Source organism: Nicotiana tomentosiformis, chromosome 12 (genome assembly GCF_000390325.3).
Source record: "Nicotiana tomentosiformis chromosome 12, ASM39032v3, whole genome shotgun sequence".
Taxonomy (NCBI): domain Eukaryota; kingdom Viridiplantae; phylum Streptophyta; class Magnoliopsida; order Solanales; family Solanaceae; genus Nicotiana; species Nicotiana tomentosiformis.
This window is the reverse complement of record NC_090823.1, coordinates 82,370,806-82,390,574: the sequence shown is the minus strand read 5'-3', so window position 1 is coordinate 82,390,574 and position 19,769 is coordinate 82,370,806. Positions and strand designations below refer to the sequence as shown.

The 19,769-nt window shown below is 38.6% G+C and overlaps 1 pseudogene; it reads left to right on the top strand.

Moving 5' to 3' along the window:
• Positions 1-2,742: 2,742 nt before the first annotated feature.
• On the top strand, positions 2,743-19,475 carry LOC104101707 (probable disease resistance protein At4g27220; annotated as a pseudogene).
• The last annotated feature ends 294 nt before the right edge of the window (positions 19,476-19,769 follow it).

Sequence of the window (19,769 nt, the reverse complement as noted above, 5' to 3'; positions counted from 1 at the left end):
TCAATGAGCAACATGAACTCTCAATGTATCTTTTTTGGAGAATGATTCTATTGCAATCTATGTCTCTTTTTATAATAGAGGGTCACTACTTTATCTATAACAACATAATAAAATAATGCATATAGTGGAGGACCCATGATGGTTTGTCTCTTCCTTTATTCCTGCTAAGATTCTCTCCCTCGGTGCGGTTATAATGGCTTTTGTCGGCGAGCTCGGTACTGGCTTGGGCTTGGTGTTAGGTCCAACCCTCGGTCTTGGTTCGAGCCCGTTCTGCCTTGGGGCATCGATATTCGGGGCCTGTGCCGGTCAGAGTTGCTTCGTAGTTCGATTCGGATACGGGCTCGATAATGATACCGAGTTTTGTCGTCGATCGGTCTTATAGCTCGAAACTCGACACCCTTACTTCGGAATTCGTCCGAGATGGTTATGTGGATACCCTTTGATCAAGACGTCATCGTTTCGGTCAGTTTTTATGACCGAGAATTGATTTTGACCGTACACACATTTATTCATAGAGCTTCCTACTATCTCACCCTAGGAGAGTGCAAATGGCAAGTTGAATGGTTTGTGTATTACACTTGAACAATGGACTTATATGAGTGCGAAGGGGTAAGCTCCTAAGAAATTTAAAACAAATATTACTAGAGAACTCATGAACAACCGGGCGCGTGCATGACCTATTAATTAGTGCACAAGACCGCGATAAACAACAAAGTACATGGATGTGTACATTAATGTGAGAGATAGGATACTTAGTTCATAACAAGACTTCTTAATTCATAGTAGTTGAAACTTCACCAATTATTATGTAAATTAAATCATCAATGCATTATACTTGATTGAGGAAAACCTATCAAAATATCATTATTATTTATTTATATTCCCTTGAAATATGTGGGGAATTGCTAGAAAGATGAGAATAGTACTCCTTTTGATTTTTTTTTGGTATCTCTTCCTTAAAAGAAAAAACCTTTCCTTTTTTTTTTTTTGCCTACTGTGTATGTCTCTAAGGTTTAGAACTACACGGCTTTTGTACGAGGTCGGGCCACTCCTCTTCTCTTGTATCTTTTTGATGTATGCAACCCATATGACAACTGGGAACCATATTTTTTTCGAAAAGTAACAATTAGAATGTCAAGTCCAAAACCACTCCAGAATGTAACAAAATAAGGGTCTTGTTTCCTAATGACTCATTTGAGAGCTTAGTCATCCATGTGAAACATGGAGCAGAAATTCCAAAAGCAACCACTACTTTTTCCTTAAAGTTCTCACATGAGTTTATAAGTTTGAATGGAGCAAATTATTATGCAATTATTATAACTTGCACTACTTTAAGACTTTTTACTAGAAAAAAAAACATTTTTCTTTGAAATTGCGAAAAATATTCATCATACTATCTTTTCAGCTAAAAAAAGAAGCAAAAATTTCATGTCTGTGAACATACTTTTATTTTATTGTCATAGAAATCATCTTTCAATCAAGCAAGATTAGCACTCGTCTGATGTGTGGTCAAGCTCCAGCTAGATCCATTAATGGAGGGGAAAAGAAAAGTTGAGCAAAAGAATCTTTAAAAGGTTCCAGTAGGGAATAACATTATACAAGAATAGTTTATAGGGAACTTATACTTTATTTTGCATAGTTTTTCATTAGTTAATTAGAGCAAGACCATTTAGTTTATCAGGATTGTCTTTCTAAAATTTTTAATATATGCTTCATCTCTAAGCTTTAATCACATTAATAATTACCACTCAATAGAGAATTTTGTACGGAGGGAATGAGGTTGACAGCTGATCAATTTACTGTAGCTTTTACAGAATAAATGTTTTTAAAGGACAGTGCTTTAGTTGTTAGGCATGTGGTCATTTAATTATCTCAAACGTTGTCCTGATAACAGAGGTAGTGGATTAGTAGTTTAGAATAAAAAACTTAGGAGTTTGGAAAAACAACAAGCTTGTTTAGGTTCAGAACATCAAGTAAGTTCCACTGTTGAAGTCCACAGCTTTCTCTAGGGATGCGCATAATACATATCCAACCGAAAAAATCGGCCTAATCGAAAAAATAAGTTTATTCGGTTTCAATTTATAGTTTTAAAAAGTTTGGTAGTCGATTTTAATAATTTGATTTTCGATTTAACCGAAAAAATAAATTTCAGTATCTGGTTCTCCTGTTGTCCATAGGTGCTTGAGATCACCTCTTTGCTTTCCCAGCTTCAAAAATGTGCCTAACATGAGCAATAACAGATGTTAAAATGATAAGCACTCGACATATAAAATGAAAATCTTTTTCTTGTTTACCTATAATATTGAAAGAGGAAAGGGAACAATATGGGAAATTTTCGGTAAAGTTCGGAAGAAATGCCCACAAGGAGAGCAAGGAAGAAAGCAAGGCTGCATGGAGAACTTATGAATAGTAGGTGCGACAACCGTGAAATTATCTTCTTGTACTTTAGGTTCTTCCTTATATGCCTGCTACAGTTACACATATTGCTAATTGGTGCATCTACTTGTCTTTGAAGATTGGAGAGGGAAAGCCATCTGTAACTCAAATTTCTTTTTTCCCAAGAATGTTACAAACTATTGTCCTGTTTCATTTGATTTTGGGCAATCATTAGGTAGAATGTCTATTGATAGTAGAAGCACTTGCGTCAGCGGTAAAGAATAATCTATTTTTGTTGTTTTGTATTATTTTTGTCATGGTTAAATCGAAACTCGAACCGATTAAACTGAACCGAACATGAATAAATCGAACTGAAGTTATTATAGTTCGATTTTAATTATTAAAATCACAAACCGAAAACCGAATTAACCGAACCAACCGAAATTCTATAAAACCGAACCGACCACTGTCCATCTAACTTTCTCTATTCCTCTTCTTCATATCCTCTGCTTCCGATTGAACACAGAAAACTAGATTGTTCTAACTTCTATAGACTCTGCATTCACTCTCAAAGTTTCCCTGTAAACATTTTCTCCTTCGCATTGCTCCTTGAATTGACAAAAGACTCTATTCCTCTGCTTTCATTTTCATCATACCTTTGCTTCCTAGTACTACCAAATCTACTTTAAAACATCAAAAGAAAGAAAAACAATATCTATTCCTCTGCTTTCATTTTCATCATACCTTTGCTTCCTAGTACTACTACCAAATTTACTTTAAAACATCAAAAGAAAAAAAAAACATCTATTCCTAAGCTTTCATTTCCATCCTACCTTTTCTTCCCTGTACTACGAAATCTAGTCAAAAACATCAAAAGAAAAAAAAAAGTTTCTATTCCTAAGCTTTCATTTCCATCCTACCTTTGCTTCCTTGTACTACGAAATCTAGTCAAAAACATCAAAAAAGAAGAAAAACAAAATTCTATCCCTTAGATTCATATTCATCCTACCTTTGCTTCCTTTTACTACGAAATCTAGTCAAAAACATCGGAAAAGAAAGGGGAAAAAAAGATTCTATTAAGAACCAAAGTTAGCAGAGTTCAGACTTCAGAGGATCGCAGAAAGACCTCATTTCTGTATTACAGTAGCCTGTGAAGAATTAAGGAGATAGCTATGGAAGTCTTATCCAAAGTTGTGGAAAAAGTTGAAGAGTGGTTGATCCAGCCAGTTCTTGTTTTGGTCATAATTTGGTTTTTCCGGTCCGTTTTGGAAAAAGTCACTGCTTGGTTGAAAGAGAGAGTTAAGAAAGAGATATCTAAAGTTTGGGGAAAAGTTACTGATTGGTTTATCGAGAAAGTTAAGAAAGAGATCCAGTACTTCTTTTACTATGAGAAGCACATCACATCTCTTGAGACTGAATCTCCGAAGCTGAAGGTCATGAGAAGTAGGGTGCAGCAAAGAGTGGTTGATGCCCAGAGGAACTTAGAAGGCATTTTCTCCAACGTCGATGCTTGGCTAACTAGTACTGAAAAGACAATTGCCGATGCGGAGAGTATACTGCTACGTAGATCTGAGGTTGAAAGAGGTTGTTTCTATGGCTGGTTTCCAAACTTAAAGTCACGCTACTTGCTGAGCAAGAGATCTGATGAAATTGCACAGAAGGTGACCAAACTTCAAACTGAAGGAGAAGTACATGATGTTAAATTCTCCCATCGTGTCGAAACTGGATTTATACCTAGTAACGGTGGTGTGGAGCTTCAATCCAGAAAAGAAAAGGAGGAAGAGGTCATGAGAGCTTTGGAAGATGAGAGTATCTCTATTATTGGGATATGCGGTATGGGCGGTGTTGGTAAAACGACACTGGCTGAGAAAATCAGAGAAGTGGTGAAACAACAAAAGTTGTTTGATGAGGTTGTCAAGGTAGATGTCAGTCAGACACTAGACTTGCACAAAATTCAGGGCCAGATCGCAGGAGGAATCGGTCTGACACTAACAGGGAACAATTTGTGTGAAAATGGAGATAAGCTGCTTTTAAGGTTAAGGGGCCCGGGCAGTGTCCTTGTAATCTTGGATGATATGTGGAAAGCTCTTCAGGATAATGATCTAAAGAAACTTGGAATTTCCATCGGTAGCAACCACAACCACCGATGCAAGGTGATATTGACATCGCGTTTCCGAACGGTTTGTGAAACAATGAATGCTCAAAGTATCACGGAAGTTGGAACCTTATCTAAAGAAGAAGCATGGGTTCTGTTCAGGCACTACGCCGGTAATTCAGTTGACGATCCTTCTCTTCGTGACATTGCAAAAGATGTTGCGCAAGAATGCAATGAGTTGCCGCTTGCCCTTAGTATTGTTGCAGGAGCACTAAAGTGTAAAAAAAAGGATTTTTGGGTGGATGCCCTTAAACAATTACAACAATCTGCACCAACAATTATCGATGAAGTGATTAAAGATGTGTATATACCTCTAAAGCTAAGCTATGATCACTTGGAAAGTGATGAAGTCAGGAACCTATTTTTGCTTTGTTCCTTGTTCGAGGAAGATAGTAATATTTGGCCTGAAGAATTACTTAGATATTGATTGGGACTTGGCATCTTTTCGAAAATAAAAAAATTAGAAGCAGCAAGAAAAAGGGTGCATAATCAGTTAGAAGTACTGAAAGATCGATTCTTGTTATCCGAAGGCACCACCAAAGGTCATGTCAAAATGCACGATGTGGTCCGCGATGTGGCTATATATTTTGCATCTGAGGGAAAGCATGTTTTTTTGGTAAGTCACGATGTGAACTCACCAGTGTTTCCAAGTGAAGAAGCTTACCAACAATATACTCACATGTCTATTGTTGCGAAAAGATTAAATGAGCTTCCTATACCAATATCTTGCCCGAGACTTGAGTTACTAATGTTAAAACTCTTTGATGATCAATCGATCAAACTAGAGGATAATTTTTTTGCTGAGATGAGTAAAGTCAATGTCTTAAGCGTGAGGGGAGCCAGATACCAGGAACCCGTTCTGCCTTGTCCAGCATCGATTCAGAGGTTGTCAAATCTGAGGACGTTGTGTCTGAGTAGTTTATTGTTGGAGGACATATCCATTATTGACAAACTTATCAATTTGAAAATTCTCAGTATTAGAGATTCTTCCTTAATGGAGCTACCAGTGGAGATAGGAGAATTGAAAAATCTAATTATGTTAGAGTTTTGGAATGAGGAAAAAGCACTTAAAAGGATTTCAGAAGGGGTCTTATCAGGACTAGTTCGATTGGAGGAACTACATATGATGGGAGTAGAAGATTGTAGTTATTCCACCTTGAGGGAGCTGGAATCCTCATTGGAATTGACTGCACTAACATTGACTAAATGTTCGCCAGATGTGATTCACTGTAACTTGGCCCTTTCCTCCAAGTTGACACAGTATTCTCTAAAACTCTCCACTTCCGTCAAGCATTCTCAAAAACTGGGCAACAGTTCCACTTCGGGCAAGCATTCTCCAAAACTGGGTATTTACGACAGGATTATGGATCTCGAGGTTAACGAGATCAATCCATTGGGTGATTGGATCCGCTGTCTGTTGAGGAAGAGTGAACTTGTACATTCAAGAGGAAATGGGTCCAAGAATGTGCTGACCGAGTTGCTGCTCGATGGATTTCAGAACGTGAAAGATCTCTATCTGGCCGATTGTGATTATGTTGAGCATCTTCTCGACACAAATATTGATTCATTGAAGATCCACAGTCAGAACAATATTCCGTTCCCCATACTCGAAAGCCTGAAAGTAAGCTGCTGTCGTAGTCTACAGTATCTTTTTTCTCTTCCTTTGGCTGCAGGGAGTTCGTCAAACTCGACAATAGCTTCCTCTGATAATGAGGAAGAGGAGATCACTCTGAGGAGGACACGTATAATCAAGTTCCCCAATTTATATGACATAAAACTTAGCGATCTAAGATGCCTCACTCACTTTTGCAATGACGACACTGTTGAGGGTATTGAGTTCCCTCAGTTACGAGAAATGGAATTATACTACGTACTCCGGTTTAGAGGTTTCTTGCCAACAACCAGCAATAGAATGTTAGAAGGCAGCTCTATCACAGACTCAAATGCTCTTTTTGATGAAAAGGTACACTTCTGCGTATGACGTACTATCATGAAACTTCACTGTTTTTACGAATTAAAATGTATATCACATCATATCAATTGTAATATAATTTCACCTTTTCATAAAATTAGTTCTTCACTTCATGTTTTCTATTCGTGATTGAAGATATATATTTATGCAATGCCCTCACATTTTGCAGGTTTCTTGTCCCAACCTGGAAGATCTAAGACTCTATACGGTTGATAGCATAACTGCTTTATGCTCTCGCCAACTTTCAACTGGCTACTTCAGCAAACTTGAAATATTGGTCCTACTTTGGTGTGAAAATTTGAGAAACTTGATGTCTCCATCAGTGGCCAGAGGTCTTCTGAATCTTCGAATGCTAGAGATAGAAGCATGTCCATCAATGGAACAAGTGATCACACAAGATGAACCAGGAGAAGAAATGACTAAAGAGTCCTTATTTCCCCGTTTGGAAAAGCTTCAGCTCAATAATGTACGAAAGCTGAAGCATTTCTTTCTGACGGAGCGTGCTCTAGAATTTCAACTTCTTAGAGAAGTCAAGATTTATATCTGCCCTAAAATGGAGACGTTTGTCCTAGAATCTGTGAGTACACCGAGTCTCAAAAGGCTGCAATTTATTACACCACTGCTCTACTGCTATCTTTCTGTCTTTACTGCTACTAGTAATAAATATTGGAACGGAAAGGAGAAACTAATTATTTTGATTGTATAACTAGTATTAACTACTTCACCAAAATAATTTTATAACTACTTTTTATATAGGTGTAAATTATTTCTCCTCTCTAATTTTGCTTTAAAAATCAAGTTCTCCCTTCAACTTTGAACAAACATCTTCCCTTCATTTCTTACGCAATCTCTGTTTTGGCTTTTCACATTTTTTTAACCCCTCCCCATGAGATCTCCACTTATAAAATTGAACTTCTTTATACTGTAATTCATTTTATTTTTCCTGTTTTTGTGTCATTTGAGTGCTTTTTAGTTGTCTTTTGTTTTATAGAATAGTATAATCAAATATTTTTACACTGAATATTTATTAATTTACTAATGTGGAATTTATAAAGCGGCAAAACACTTACTACTCCGTTCCAGTATGTGAACTTATTTCCTTTTTGGTCCGTTCCAAAAAGAATGACCCCTTCCTAAATTTGGAAACAATTTTGCTTAAACTTATAATTCTACCCTTAATTAGAAGCTTTTATAACCACACAAATACTCTGGGGCTCTTTTTGAATTGTTTAGGACCTCAAATTTCAAAAGTCTTTATTTTTTCTTAAACTCTGTGCCTAATCAAACAAGTTCACATAAATTGGAACGGAGGGAGTATGTGGCAAGTGGCGTGTTGCCAAAATTTTGACCCTGCAATCATTGGTATTTTCTAAGCAGCTCCATAGTCCACATAGTTCAATTACTTTAATGCTAAAAGAATAATTTGTAACTTTTATTAATTTAGTTACTTTAACGCCACATAAGATAGTTTGTACTTAGAGTGATATTCATGAATTTAAAAATCACACTAATTCTAATACCACCATTTCATTTAATTACTAATTTTGCACTTCCATTTACGTACCTTGATATAAGATGAGATATGGTTCATTTTTCCATTTGTACTTGAAGCTAGATTGAGTTTTCATCCCTTATAAGATATTGAACGCCTTCAATTTTGGCAGGTTTCTTGTCCCATCTTGGAAGAGCTAGAAGTCATTGGGGCTGATAGCATAAGTGCTCTATGGTCTCACAGATTTCCAACTGTTGACTTCAGCAAACTTGACAAATTGAAAGTATTTGGGTGTGACAAATTGAGAAACTTGGTGCCTCCATCAGTGACCAGAGGTATGCTGAATCTCCGAATACTAGAGATAGAAAATTGCCCATCAATGGAAGAGGTGATCACAAAAGAGGAACAAGGAGTAGAAATAACTAATGTGTCCATATTTCCCCATTTGGTAAAGCTGGAACTCATAAAGCTACCAAAGCTGGGGCATTTCTTTCTGACGGAGCGTGCTCTAGAATTCCCAAATCTCAAACAAGTGAAGATTAAAAGGTGCCTAGAAATGAAGACATTTGTCCAGCAGGGATCTGTGAGTACACCGAGTTTGAAAATGTTGATTGTAGGTAATACCATCAAAGATTCTGAGTTGAAAAATGATCTCAATAAGGCGATACAGAATATCTTCAATTCTAAGGTTTGTCTTTGGCCACTGTATGACTAACTATATTTGCCTCATACATTCCCTTTTTACATATATATATATATATATATATATATATATATATATATATATATATATATATAATTGAGAGCCATTTGCCCGGTGATGTGGCAGGCTCATTTAGCAGGAATTGCATTTCTCTTTTTTCCACAGTTTTTTCTCTTTCCCCTCTTATTTCACCGTTAAATTATTTCTAATAGACACAATCCTTTGCCCTCATTTTGCAAATCAAACATTAACTGTCATTAACCTTATATTAAATAGACACAACTCTTTGCCCTCCCTCCGCCACGGTTATAATACGTTTGCCCCTCCTTTAATACCCTTCCTTATGTTTCCCTTCCTTTTGGTTTTGTCTTCTTCCTGTAATTTGCCCTTACCTCAACTCTCTCTTTCCTTTCTTATGTAAATACATTCTTTATCATTGAATCTCTTCCTCCTCAAATCTGATTTCTTATTTGGGTAAGGAACCGAATAAGGAACACAAAGACAATCAATTAATCAAGTCGTTCTAACATAAGATTCACAATGAAATCACTTTGTGATACCTCATTTCATAGTCACAAGTCACGGGTCTCAACCTACCATCATATATACCCACGGTACCTCGTGCCCGCATCTCGAATCACAAACGCACGGATAACTCACGTGCCAACATCTCAATCCTCCGGGCATGATCACAGGCGCACATTCACAATCCGCCTGGCGTGCTCACAGGCTCACAATCACAATCCACCCGGCATGGTCATAGGCTCACAATCAAAATCCGCCCGGTATGGTCACATGCTCAATAGCGAACATAAATACGGATAATACAAGAACACATGGGCATGATCAATAAATGTCAAGTTTCATATTCCTGAGCTAGTATAAGTGGCATGCTACGCTGTATGCTTGTGCTAGTGTACTACTGCAGCCCCAGTCAACAAGTAATATCAATTATTTCGAGTAGTTCATCGAAGCAACAAAACAAGTCACGTAAGGTGTGTGACAGACACAAGGAAAAGCACACCATCACACAAAAATCACCAACACAATGTCCCTAAGCCATCACACATCATCCCTGACATTGCCACCCTTATCTTTCCGATAGCCATCCGTATCATCCCGCCCTAACAATATCGTTAGCCACGCTTATCTCTCTGATAGCCACCGTATCACTCTGTATAATAGCCACTTGTATCATTCCGCCCTGACAATAACACAAGTCACCCTTATCACTTCGTACATTCAACAACAGTGAGATGCCACCCTTATGCCTCGCATAACAACGGTGAAATACCACCTTTATACTCCGCATAACAACAACCAAACCACACAACAATTCATAAATGCTAACATCATAATAACACGACGTATCAACTCATAACACAAGTGCCCATAGGCCACGGCCTTTCCAAAGATCCAACAATATCATTATTTTCACAACAAAAAGCCCACGGCTAAACACAATGTGTATAAAATCTTAATAACAACAAAACGAGCGGGAAAGTAACTCACAAGGAACAACACCCCCTTTAAATACAACTTCAATTTAAAATAGATTAATGACTTTCGATAACCTCAATTCTATTTAATTGTTTAAGGATAAACTCAATAGTGAAAGTATCTCCATGAAATGGCAAACTCTGGGTTCTAGTGTATGAATTAGGCTAACAATGAAAGAAAGATGACACGAACTAGTACTACGTCTAAATGCATGAGAATAACCAGACAACAAAAGGATATCATGTACAATAATTTCAACTAAGAATAACTCGACAATAAAAGAGATCACATAATGATAAAAGTGGTAACAACTTCAGATAAATCATATAAGAGCTAGCTCAACAAGTAAAGGATGTGACATGTAACGACAACTTCAAATATAGCATGTGATAGTAGACATGGCGAATAAAAAATATAACATGTGCTAACAATTTTAAATAAATACATGAAAAGAAGGCTAAGAGTCTAAACCGGTCAATTTTCAAAAATAAGCCCGAGTACGTACTTGTCACCTCGCGTACACGGCTTTCACATCACACAATTAGCACAAATGACTCAAATCTTAAGGGGTAGTTCCCCACATAAAATTAGGCAAGATACTTACCTCAAAGAAGCTAAATTGATACTCTAAAATGACCTTCTCGTATGAAACAACCTCCGGACGACTCAAATCTAGCCAAAATAATTTGATATCATAAATAAAAGCCATAGGAAACAACTCCGAAAAATAACGCTTCGATCTTTAATGAAAACTAAAAAGTCAACCCAAAAAGTCAACCCTGAGATCACACCTCGAAATCCGATAAAACTCATAAATTTTAACAACACATTCAATTACGAGTCCAACCATACTAATTTCATCTAATTCCAACTTCGAATCGATGTTCAAAACTCAATTATTCTCTTTAGAAAAGTTTTTGATAAAAACCCTCAATTCTCCAATCAAAATATGGATTAATTCAAAAATGAACTTCTGTAATCATATTACAATACAAAAATTATAGTTAGATACTGACCCCATGAAAAGACGAGAAGAACACCGTGAAAATCATCTCAATTTGAGCTCTAGAACTCAAGATATGCTCAAAATACCAAAAGAACGCGATCTGATTTTTTTTATACACAGGGATTTTTGCTTTTGCGACAAAAATCCGCACCTGTGCATTTTCAACTGTCATTTTCGCTTTTGCGGATCATTTCTCGCACCTACGGGGTCGCAGATGCTGAACCAACTCCGCATATGCGAAGCACTAACACCAACTCTCTTTTCCGACACTAAAATGAGCATAACTACCTCATACGATGTCCAAATCTGACAATTCTTTTTGCTATGGCTTCGTAATTACGATACAGATCTAATGCTTCAATCAAAATAGAAATTGGAGTTCATTTTCTTAATGTGGTACCATTTATGCTAGAAGAAACGAAGTCGAAACATCAAAAACGAGCGCAACACATCTCAAACCTATCCGAAACTCACTCAAACCCCTCGGAACCCTGTTCGAACGTACCAATAAGTCCAAAAATATAACGCGGACCTGCTCGAGGCCTCAAATCACATCAAACAATATCAAAACTATGAATCATATCTCAAATCGAATTTAATGAACTTATGAACTTTCAACTTTTACAACTCACGCCGAATCATAACAAATCAATCCGGAATGAAGTCAAATTTTGCATGCAAGTTCTAAATGACATAACGGAGCTATACCAACTCCGAAATCGAAATCCGGACCTGATATCAATAAAGTCAACTCCCGGTCAAACCTTTCAACCTTCCAAACCTTCAACTTTTCAATTTTCGTCAAAATGCATCAAATCAACCTAAGGACCTCCGAATCCAAATGCGGACACACGTCTAAGTCCAAAATCACCATATAAAGTCAAAATACCATTTTGAAATCGTCTTCACAAAAGTCAAACTCCGATAAACTCTTTTCACACAAACTTTTAAAACAAGAATTGTTCTTCCAAATCAATCCCGAATCATCCGAAAAATTGAGCTCGACCACACACTCAAGTAATAATACATAACATGAAACTACTCAAAACCTTAAGCCACCGAACGAGACGCTAATTCTCAAAACGACCGGTCGGGTCGTTACAAAAACCATTTGAGAGCCATAATACTTTGTCATCTCTCAGGCTTCAGTGGGAGTCTGAATAACATAAAAAAATGGACTCAGCAGCAACCACATAGAAACAAAAAGACGATGCTTATATGATCAGGTCTCCCTAACATATTCTCTAATTTTTTTAGATCAATTCAGTTAGCAGTTCTCAGGCTTAACGTTCGATCATTTTTTGTTCTTTTACAGTTGTCTATTTCTTAGGTATAGAATTAATCACCATTGAGCCCTGCTATAGAAAATTCAGATGATGTAAGTTGTTTATGCAGAATGGATGAGGGTAGAAAATAGTGGACAAGCAAGAGAAATTAAGGCATCCAAGTTGTAACACACTTTTTCCATTTTGCGTACTTTTCGTTTGTTTTCTTTTGATTGCTAAAACAAGGCTGTATTTTGTCTTATGATTTTGAGAGTTGGTATATTTGGGCCACAGTATATATTTTTTATTTTATTTTGTTCCTTATAAATATTTTAAAGAAAAGCACATGTTAGTATCTAATATAAGTGTGTCTATGTCCATGAATGCAATAAGGTTTTTGAGTTCTTTTCCTTTCAAAATTTTTGACATTTTGATTATTTCATAATTTTGAACAAAGACAGTAGTCATTGCAAGAAAAGAAAGAAGAAGGCACTTAGCGCGTGCTAACCTCCTTTGAATTTGCTTTGATTGTCCATTATCATATTTAAGTGAACAACAATTTTAAGTTGACTATTATAGTTTTGTTCGTTTTTGTTAAAAATTAAGTTTCGTTTATGATTGATGCTTGCGAGATGAAATGTCTTTAAAAACCGTGCCAAGCGTAGATCAGAAATATGTTGAGAGATCGTACAATTTGATGGACCATCTAAAGTACTAAGATCTTTGTTACGCTATATTTGATTCTTCACTGTGTATTTATCGTGGTATGATAGTGATTTAGTTAATTCTCAAAGTTAAAACTTGAATTGCCGTTTCAAACTAAGTTGATGTTTCTGTTTCAAGAGAATGTTCACTTGATTCAACAATAGATACTTTTTATCAAGTCTATCAGATTGAAGATATAGAGAGCTATTTTTTTAATCCTTGTATTGAAGATTTTATGTTTTATTAACAAAATAATATATTTAGTAAATTTAAAATGTCTTTTACGATCGCGCTTCGCGCGGGAAACTAGATAATTTGAGCATTTCTTTTTTTTTTTTTTTTTGATAACGGTAGTATGAGCCATTTATCTTTGTCACTTAAAGCAATATTCTTTTACATACCCAAATATTTTCAATTTGAATTCTAAAGCATCAGTGTACTGTTTATTTTTTCAAGTAATTGTACTTTCTGAGCTAGTAATGATCTCTGTCCTTTGGCAATCTCAGCACCCAGGATTAAGCTAGTGATAGTGACGAAGTTGAAGCAAGTAATGGCCGAAGATAGTGCTGTCTACAAGTCTGCAGCTAACAAGGTAATAAGTACTTAATGAAATAGTCAGAAGACTAGAAAAGAAGTTGACTCCATTTCCCGGAACATTGCATACATTTGCAATATTAGAGCACAGATGTTTAGTGTTGTCATGGATTATGTAATTTTCTGGTTGTAATTGATAGGCTTGTTTGTTTTCTAGTACTCATTACTTTGTTTGAGTAATGGAAGAAAACCTCCCTAGTAGGTGTGCTTCATATTTCTCAGTATAGTCATAGAGGAGTTTGTTTGGTAATGCTTCTTTAGATAGCTAGTTGAGGTAGCTACAACAAAGATTTGTAATTTACTATATTGTGAACCAGGTAGAGTCAAATGCTGATAAGGATGCTGACCAAGTTGCCACGAGGGATGACAGTAAGCAGTGGCAAAATGACACTACGCGTAGAAGCACGCGCGTGAGGAAGATTCCAACAAAGCTAGCAGATTTTGTAGTGGGAAAGGGCTAAACACGTGATTAAGAATTTGCTGGAAAGGAGAGTTAAACAGGCAATACCACTAAGGAATAGGAAGGCAATATGTAGTGTGAACCTTCTGATTTTCTCATCTCAATATTCTTCTAATTTCTCATCCCCTTCTTCTCTGTTGTTCTAGTTTCTAGTTATTGTTATTTTCCAACTTGAGTCGTTCATGCTGCTTTCATTGTAATCACTTTGTTCCTTGTTTATCAATATAATTTGGTGGTGCTGAAGTAATACTGTTTCATTGGTGCTTACATTTCCTCGACTACTATGTCGGCTGACTCAAAACTCAAAGCCTCTGATGGTCTGCTTGCACCGTCTTCATCGGATGCAGATATTCGTGCTGCCATGGTTAGCCAACAGTTGGTGATTCAGGATCTAGTCACTCAGGTGGCTACTCCCATCACTCGATTATCGTTATTTGATGTTTCTCGCTCCAAAGGTGTGCAGGACCAGTGGGTTTTCCCGTTGCTTCTTCAAAGGGTTTTTCTCCTCTTCGCCACAAGCCGGCACCAGTGGATTTCAGTCGTTTTCATGGTGACGTGCCGGAGGCGTGGATCTTTCAGGCTGATCGTTACTTCGACTTCTATGGTATTATTGAAGAGGAGAAACTCATTGTTGCCTTGTTCTATCATAACGGCGAAGCTTTGGAATGGTACAGGTGGCTTTACCGGAACAAACAACTCAGTGATTGGACCAGTTTTACCGAGAAATTACGCATCCTCTTTCGTAAACGCCATGTCCAGTCACCTGCCGGCCGGTTATCAAAGCTCCGCCAGAATTCAACAGTGGCTGAATTTCAGAGTCGTTTTGAGGCTTTGTTGAATGAAACCAATTCGTTGCCGGAGTGGTATTTGGGTGAGGTATTTCTATCGGGCCTTAGATTTGATATTTTGTCTTTTGTTACCATTCATCAGCCCACCACCTTGGACCAGGCCATTACTTCGGCCCATATGCATGAACAAAGGATTTTGCCTATTCGACCCGCTTTTGCCCGCTCCCAGCCCATATTACCCAATCATTCTTCACCCACCTTGCCCGCAGCTCCTTCTCCGGCTCCTCCTGCTCGGTTGCCTTTCAAACGCCTTACCACGGCGGAGATGCAGAGTCGACGCGAGAAGGGCCTTTGCTACCATTGTGATAAAAAATACTCCCCTAACCATCGTTGTAAGACTGGCCCCAGTTGTTCCTCTTAACTGATGGCCCAGAGGATGAAGTAGCCATACCAGAGAATTTCGTTCCAGATGATCTTCTCGCTGAGGAGCTGCAGTGTTTGGAAGTTCAGGAGCACTCCTCGATTTCGTATCATGCTTTAGCGGGTGGTGTTTCCTCCAACACTCTTCGTTTTAATGGTTTACCGGTGCAAGTTCTCCTTGATGGTGGAATTACTGATAACTTTATCCAATCTCGAGTTGCTAAATTTCTTCAGCTCCCCATCGAGCCTATTCCTCGTGTTTCTGTGATGGTGAGCAGCGGCCAGAGACTAAGTTGTGATGGTGTCTATCGCCAAGTTCCCTTCTCCATTCAGGGTTGCAACCTTACTATGGATTTCTATGTATTACCCCTCCATGGATCGGATTTGGTCATCGGCATGTCATGGCTAGCAACCTTGGGGCCGGTTGTCTCTGATTACGGTGCTCGAGTTTTTGAATTCACTCTTAATGACCATCGTTTCACTTGGCAAGGTGACCTACCAACAGATATCCAACATGTTCAATTGCATACTATCCGGCGTATGACGGCCACCGATGTCATATCTTCCTTTTTCCAATTGAATTAGTTGTCGAACCTGTTATGGCCACGGATGCCCCACCACCGGACTTAGGGGACTTATTGGATACATTTGTTGGGGTTATCCAAAAGCCATAAGGTCTTCCTCCGACTAGGCCGCAGGACCATGCCATTCATCTATTACCGGGAGTTGAACCAGTGAATGTCAAACCTTACTGTTATCCGTATTTTCAAAAACATGTTATTGAACAATTGGTAAGTGGCATGCTCAGAGAAGGGGTTATTCATCCTAGCACCAGTCCATTCTCATCGCCAGTCCTCCTAGTTCGTAAGAAGGACGGAACTTGGTGGTTTTGTGTAGATTATCGGGCATTGAATGCAGTCACAATTCGTGATAGATTTCCCATTCCAACTATTGACGAACTGTTTGATGAGTTGTATGGTGCCCAGTTTTTCTCCAAGTTGGACCTCCTATCCGGGTATCATCAGATTAGAGTCCGGCCTGAGGACGTGGAGAAGACAGCACTTCGCACACATGACAGTCACTATGAATTCTTAGTTATGTCGTTTGGACTCTCCAATGCCCCCTCAACCTTTTAAGCCACTATGAATGATATTTTTCGGCCATTTCTGCGTCGCTTTGTTTTGGTGTTCTTTAGACAAGAGTGGGTTGCTCTAGTGGTAAGCACCCTCCACTTACAACCAAGAGGTTGTGAGTTCGAGTCACCCCAAGAGCAAGGTGGGGAGTTCTTGGAGGGAGAGAGCCGAGGGTCTATCGGAAACAGCCTCTCTACCCCAGGGTAGGGGTAAGGTCTGCGTACACACTACCCTCCACAGACCCCACTAGTGGGATTATACTGGGTTGTTGTTGTTGTTGTTGTTGTTGTTGTTTGTTTTGGTGTTCTTTGACGATATCCTGGTTTATAGCCCCGGTTGGTCGGAACACCTAGAACATCTTCGCAATGTCTTGCAGATCTTGCTGGATCATAAATTAGTGGCCAAGCGATCCAAATGTGTGTTTGGTCAACAATCTGTTGACTATTTGGGTCATGTCATCTCGCACAATGGCTTAGCAGATGATCCAGCAAAGATCACTACCATGAAACAATGGCCGCAACCCCGTTAGGTGAAAGAGGTGCGTGGATTTCTGGGGCTCGCGGGATACCATCGTCGTTTTATTCATCATTATGCATCTGTAGCAGTCCCTCTGACTGATTTGTTGAGCAAAGATGCATTTCAATGGTCACCAGACCAACAGGTTGCTTTTGATAAGCTCAACATGTGTCTTAGCTCCACACCTGTCTTGGCTCTTCCAAATTTTTGCCAGGAATTTACTCTAGAAACAGATGCATCAGGAGTAGGCATAGGAGCAATTTTATCCCAAAAAGGACATCCTGTGGCTTTCTTCAGCCAGAAACTTAGCCTTAGGATGCAACAAGCTTCCACATATCACAGAGAAATGTTTGCCATCATTCAAGCAGTAAGCAAATGGCGCCAATATTTTCTAGGACGTCGGTTCACAATTTACACTGACCAGCAGGCCCTTAGGAACCTTACCAACCAAACTATCCAAACTCCTGAGCAACAGAAGTGGTTGAGCAAGTTAGTTGGATATGACTTCTCTATTATCTATCGTCCAGGAAAGCAAAATAGGGCAGCTGATGCTCTGTCACAAGTGCCGGAAGCGGCATGTATGGCTATTACGGGGTGTATTCCAGATCTACTGACGGAATTAAGGCTCCACAACACGACCCATCCGGAACTAATAGCCCTCCAACAGTCTCTTGCTCAAGATCCAGACTTGACCAACGGTTACAGCTTCCGCGATGGTTTATTATTTTTTAAGGGGCGCTTGGTTATTCCTACTGATTCACCTCTGCGCCAACAACTGCTAATTGAATTTCATTCGTCCTCTATAGGAGGGCACGCTGGGGTGGCTCGAACTTATCACCGTCTAGCTTCTAAATTTTTCTGGAAACTCATGAAAAAGGATGTTCGGGACTTTGTTTCTTCTTTCCAAACCTGCCAGCAAATGAAAAATACCCATCACCACCCTGCGGGTTTGCTTCAACCCCTACCAGTTTCGTAGTTAGTTTTTGAAGACATAGCTATGGATTTCATTACGTGCCTTCCGAGTTCAAGAGGGAAGACTACAATAATGACAGTAGTGGACCGACTGACCAAATACGTGCACTTTATTCCTCTGCCCTCGTCCTTTACCGCAGTCTCTGTTGATGTTGCCTTTGTAGTTGGAATCATCAGATTACATGGTCCTCCTCGCATTATAGTCACTGACCGTGACCCTAGGTTCATCCACCTCTTTTGGCAAGAAATACACCGCCTATAGGGAACTACACTAGTCATGAGCACCGCATATCATCCACAGACAGATGGGCAATCATAGGCTCTAAACAAATGTGTGGAGCAATACTTACGATGCTTTGTGGCTGATACTCCTAAGGATTGGGTTGCCATGCTTCCATGGGCAGAGTTTTGGTATAATACTTCCCTACAAACTTCAGCTGGAATGACACCTTTCGGGGCATTGTATGGCCGAAAGCCTCCTACTATGACTCGTTATGTCATCGACGACAATCCCAGTGACTTGGTGGAGCAGTTTCTCTTGCAAAGAGACTAAGTCATGGACCTATTGAAACATAATCTGGCCAAGGCTCAGGTAAGGATGAAAATGAATGCTGATAAGAGTCGTAAAGAAGCCACGTTTCAGCCAGGAGACTTGGTGTTTGTGAAGATCAAGCCATATCGCTAACACTCCTTGCGTTCCCAGCAACATCATAAGTTAGGCCGTAGATATTTTGGACCATTCAAAGTCATCAAAAGAATTGGAAAAGTGGCCTATAAGCTGGACTTACCATATGCAACCAAGATTCGCCCGGTTTTCCATATCTCTATGCTCAAGAAGTGTGTTGGGGAACGTTCTGAACAGATCACCCCGTTTTCAGTGACTGATTTCTCTTCTGATATACTTCCACCTGCTCTGAACCTTAAGGACAAGGTTCCTTTTGTGTATGTGGGTATTGTTCTGAACCAGTTCAGGTAGAGTCAAATGCTGATAAGGATGCTGACCAAGTTGCCACGAGGGATGACAGCAAGCATTGGCAAAATGACACTACGCGTAGAAGCACGCGCGTGAGGAAGATTCCAACAAAGCTAACAGATTTAGTGGGCAAGGGCTGAACACGTGATTAAGAATTTGCCGGAAAGGAGAGTTAGTTAAATAGGCAATACTACTAAGGAATAGGCAGGCAATATGTGGTGTGAACCTTCTGATTTTCTCATCTCAATATTCTTCTAATTTCTCATCCCCTTCTTCTCTGTTGTTCTAGTTTCCAGTTATTGTTATTTTCCAACTTGAGTCGTTCATGTTGCTTTCATTGTAATCACTTAGTTACGTGTTTATCAATACAGTTTGGTGGTGCTGAAGTAATACTGTTTCATACTACTTTAATGATTAATAAAAAGATGTCAATTACCAAAAAAAATTAGTTGATGTGCCCACAAGTTAACTTCTCACTTGATGTCTATGCTAATGAAGGTAATAATTAAGTGTGCGTTCAATATATAGAATTATCAGAACTGTAAGAAGATTCCAAATAAATAAATAAAATATCAATAAACCTTTCTATTTGTGCGAAAATACAAATTAAAGAAGAAATAAAGCGAGAGAAAAGACGACAAACGCTTGTATTGAGGGCCGTTTATCTTAATATTATTGTGAATTTTGTTCCTTTATTTTTTATTTGTAAACTCGACCTCGTATTTTGTGTAATGAAATT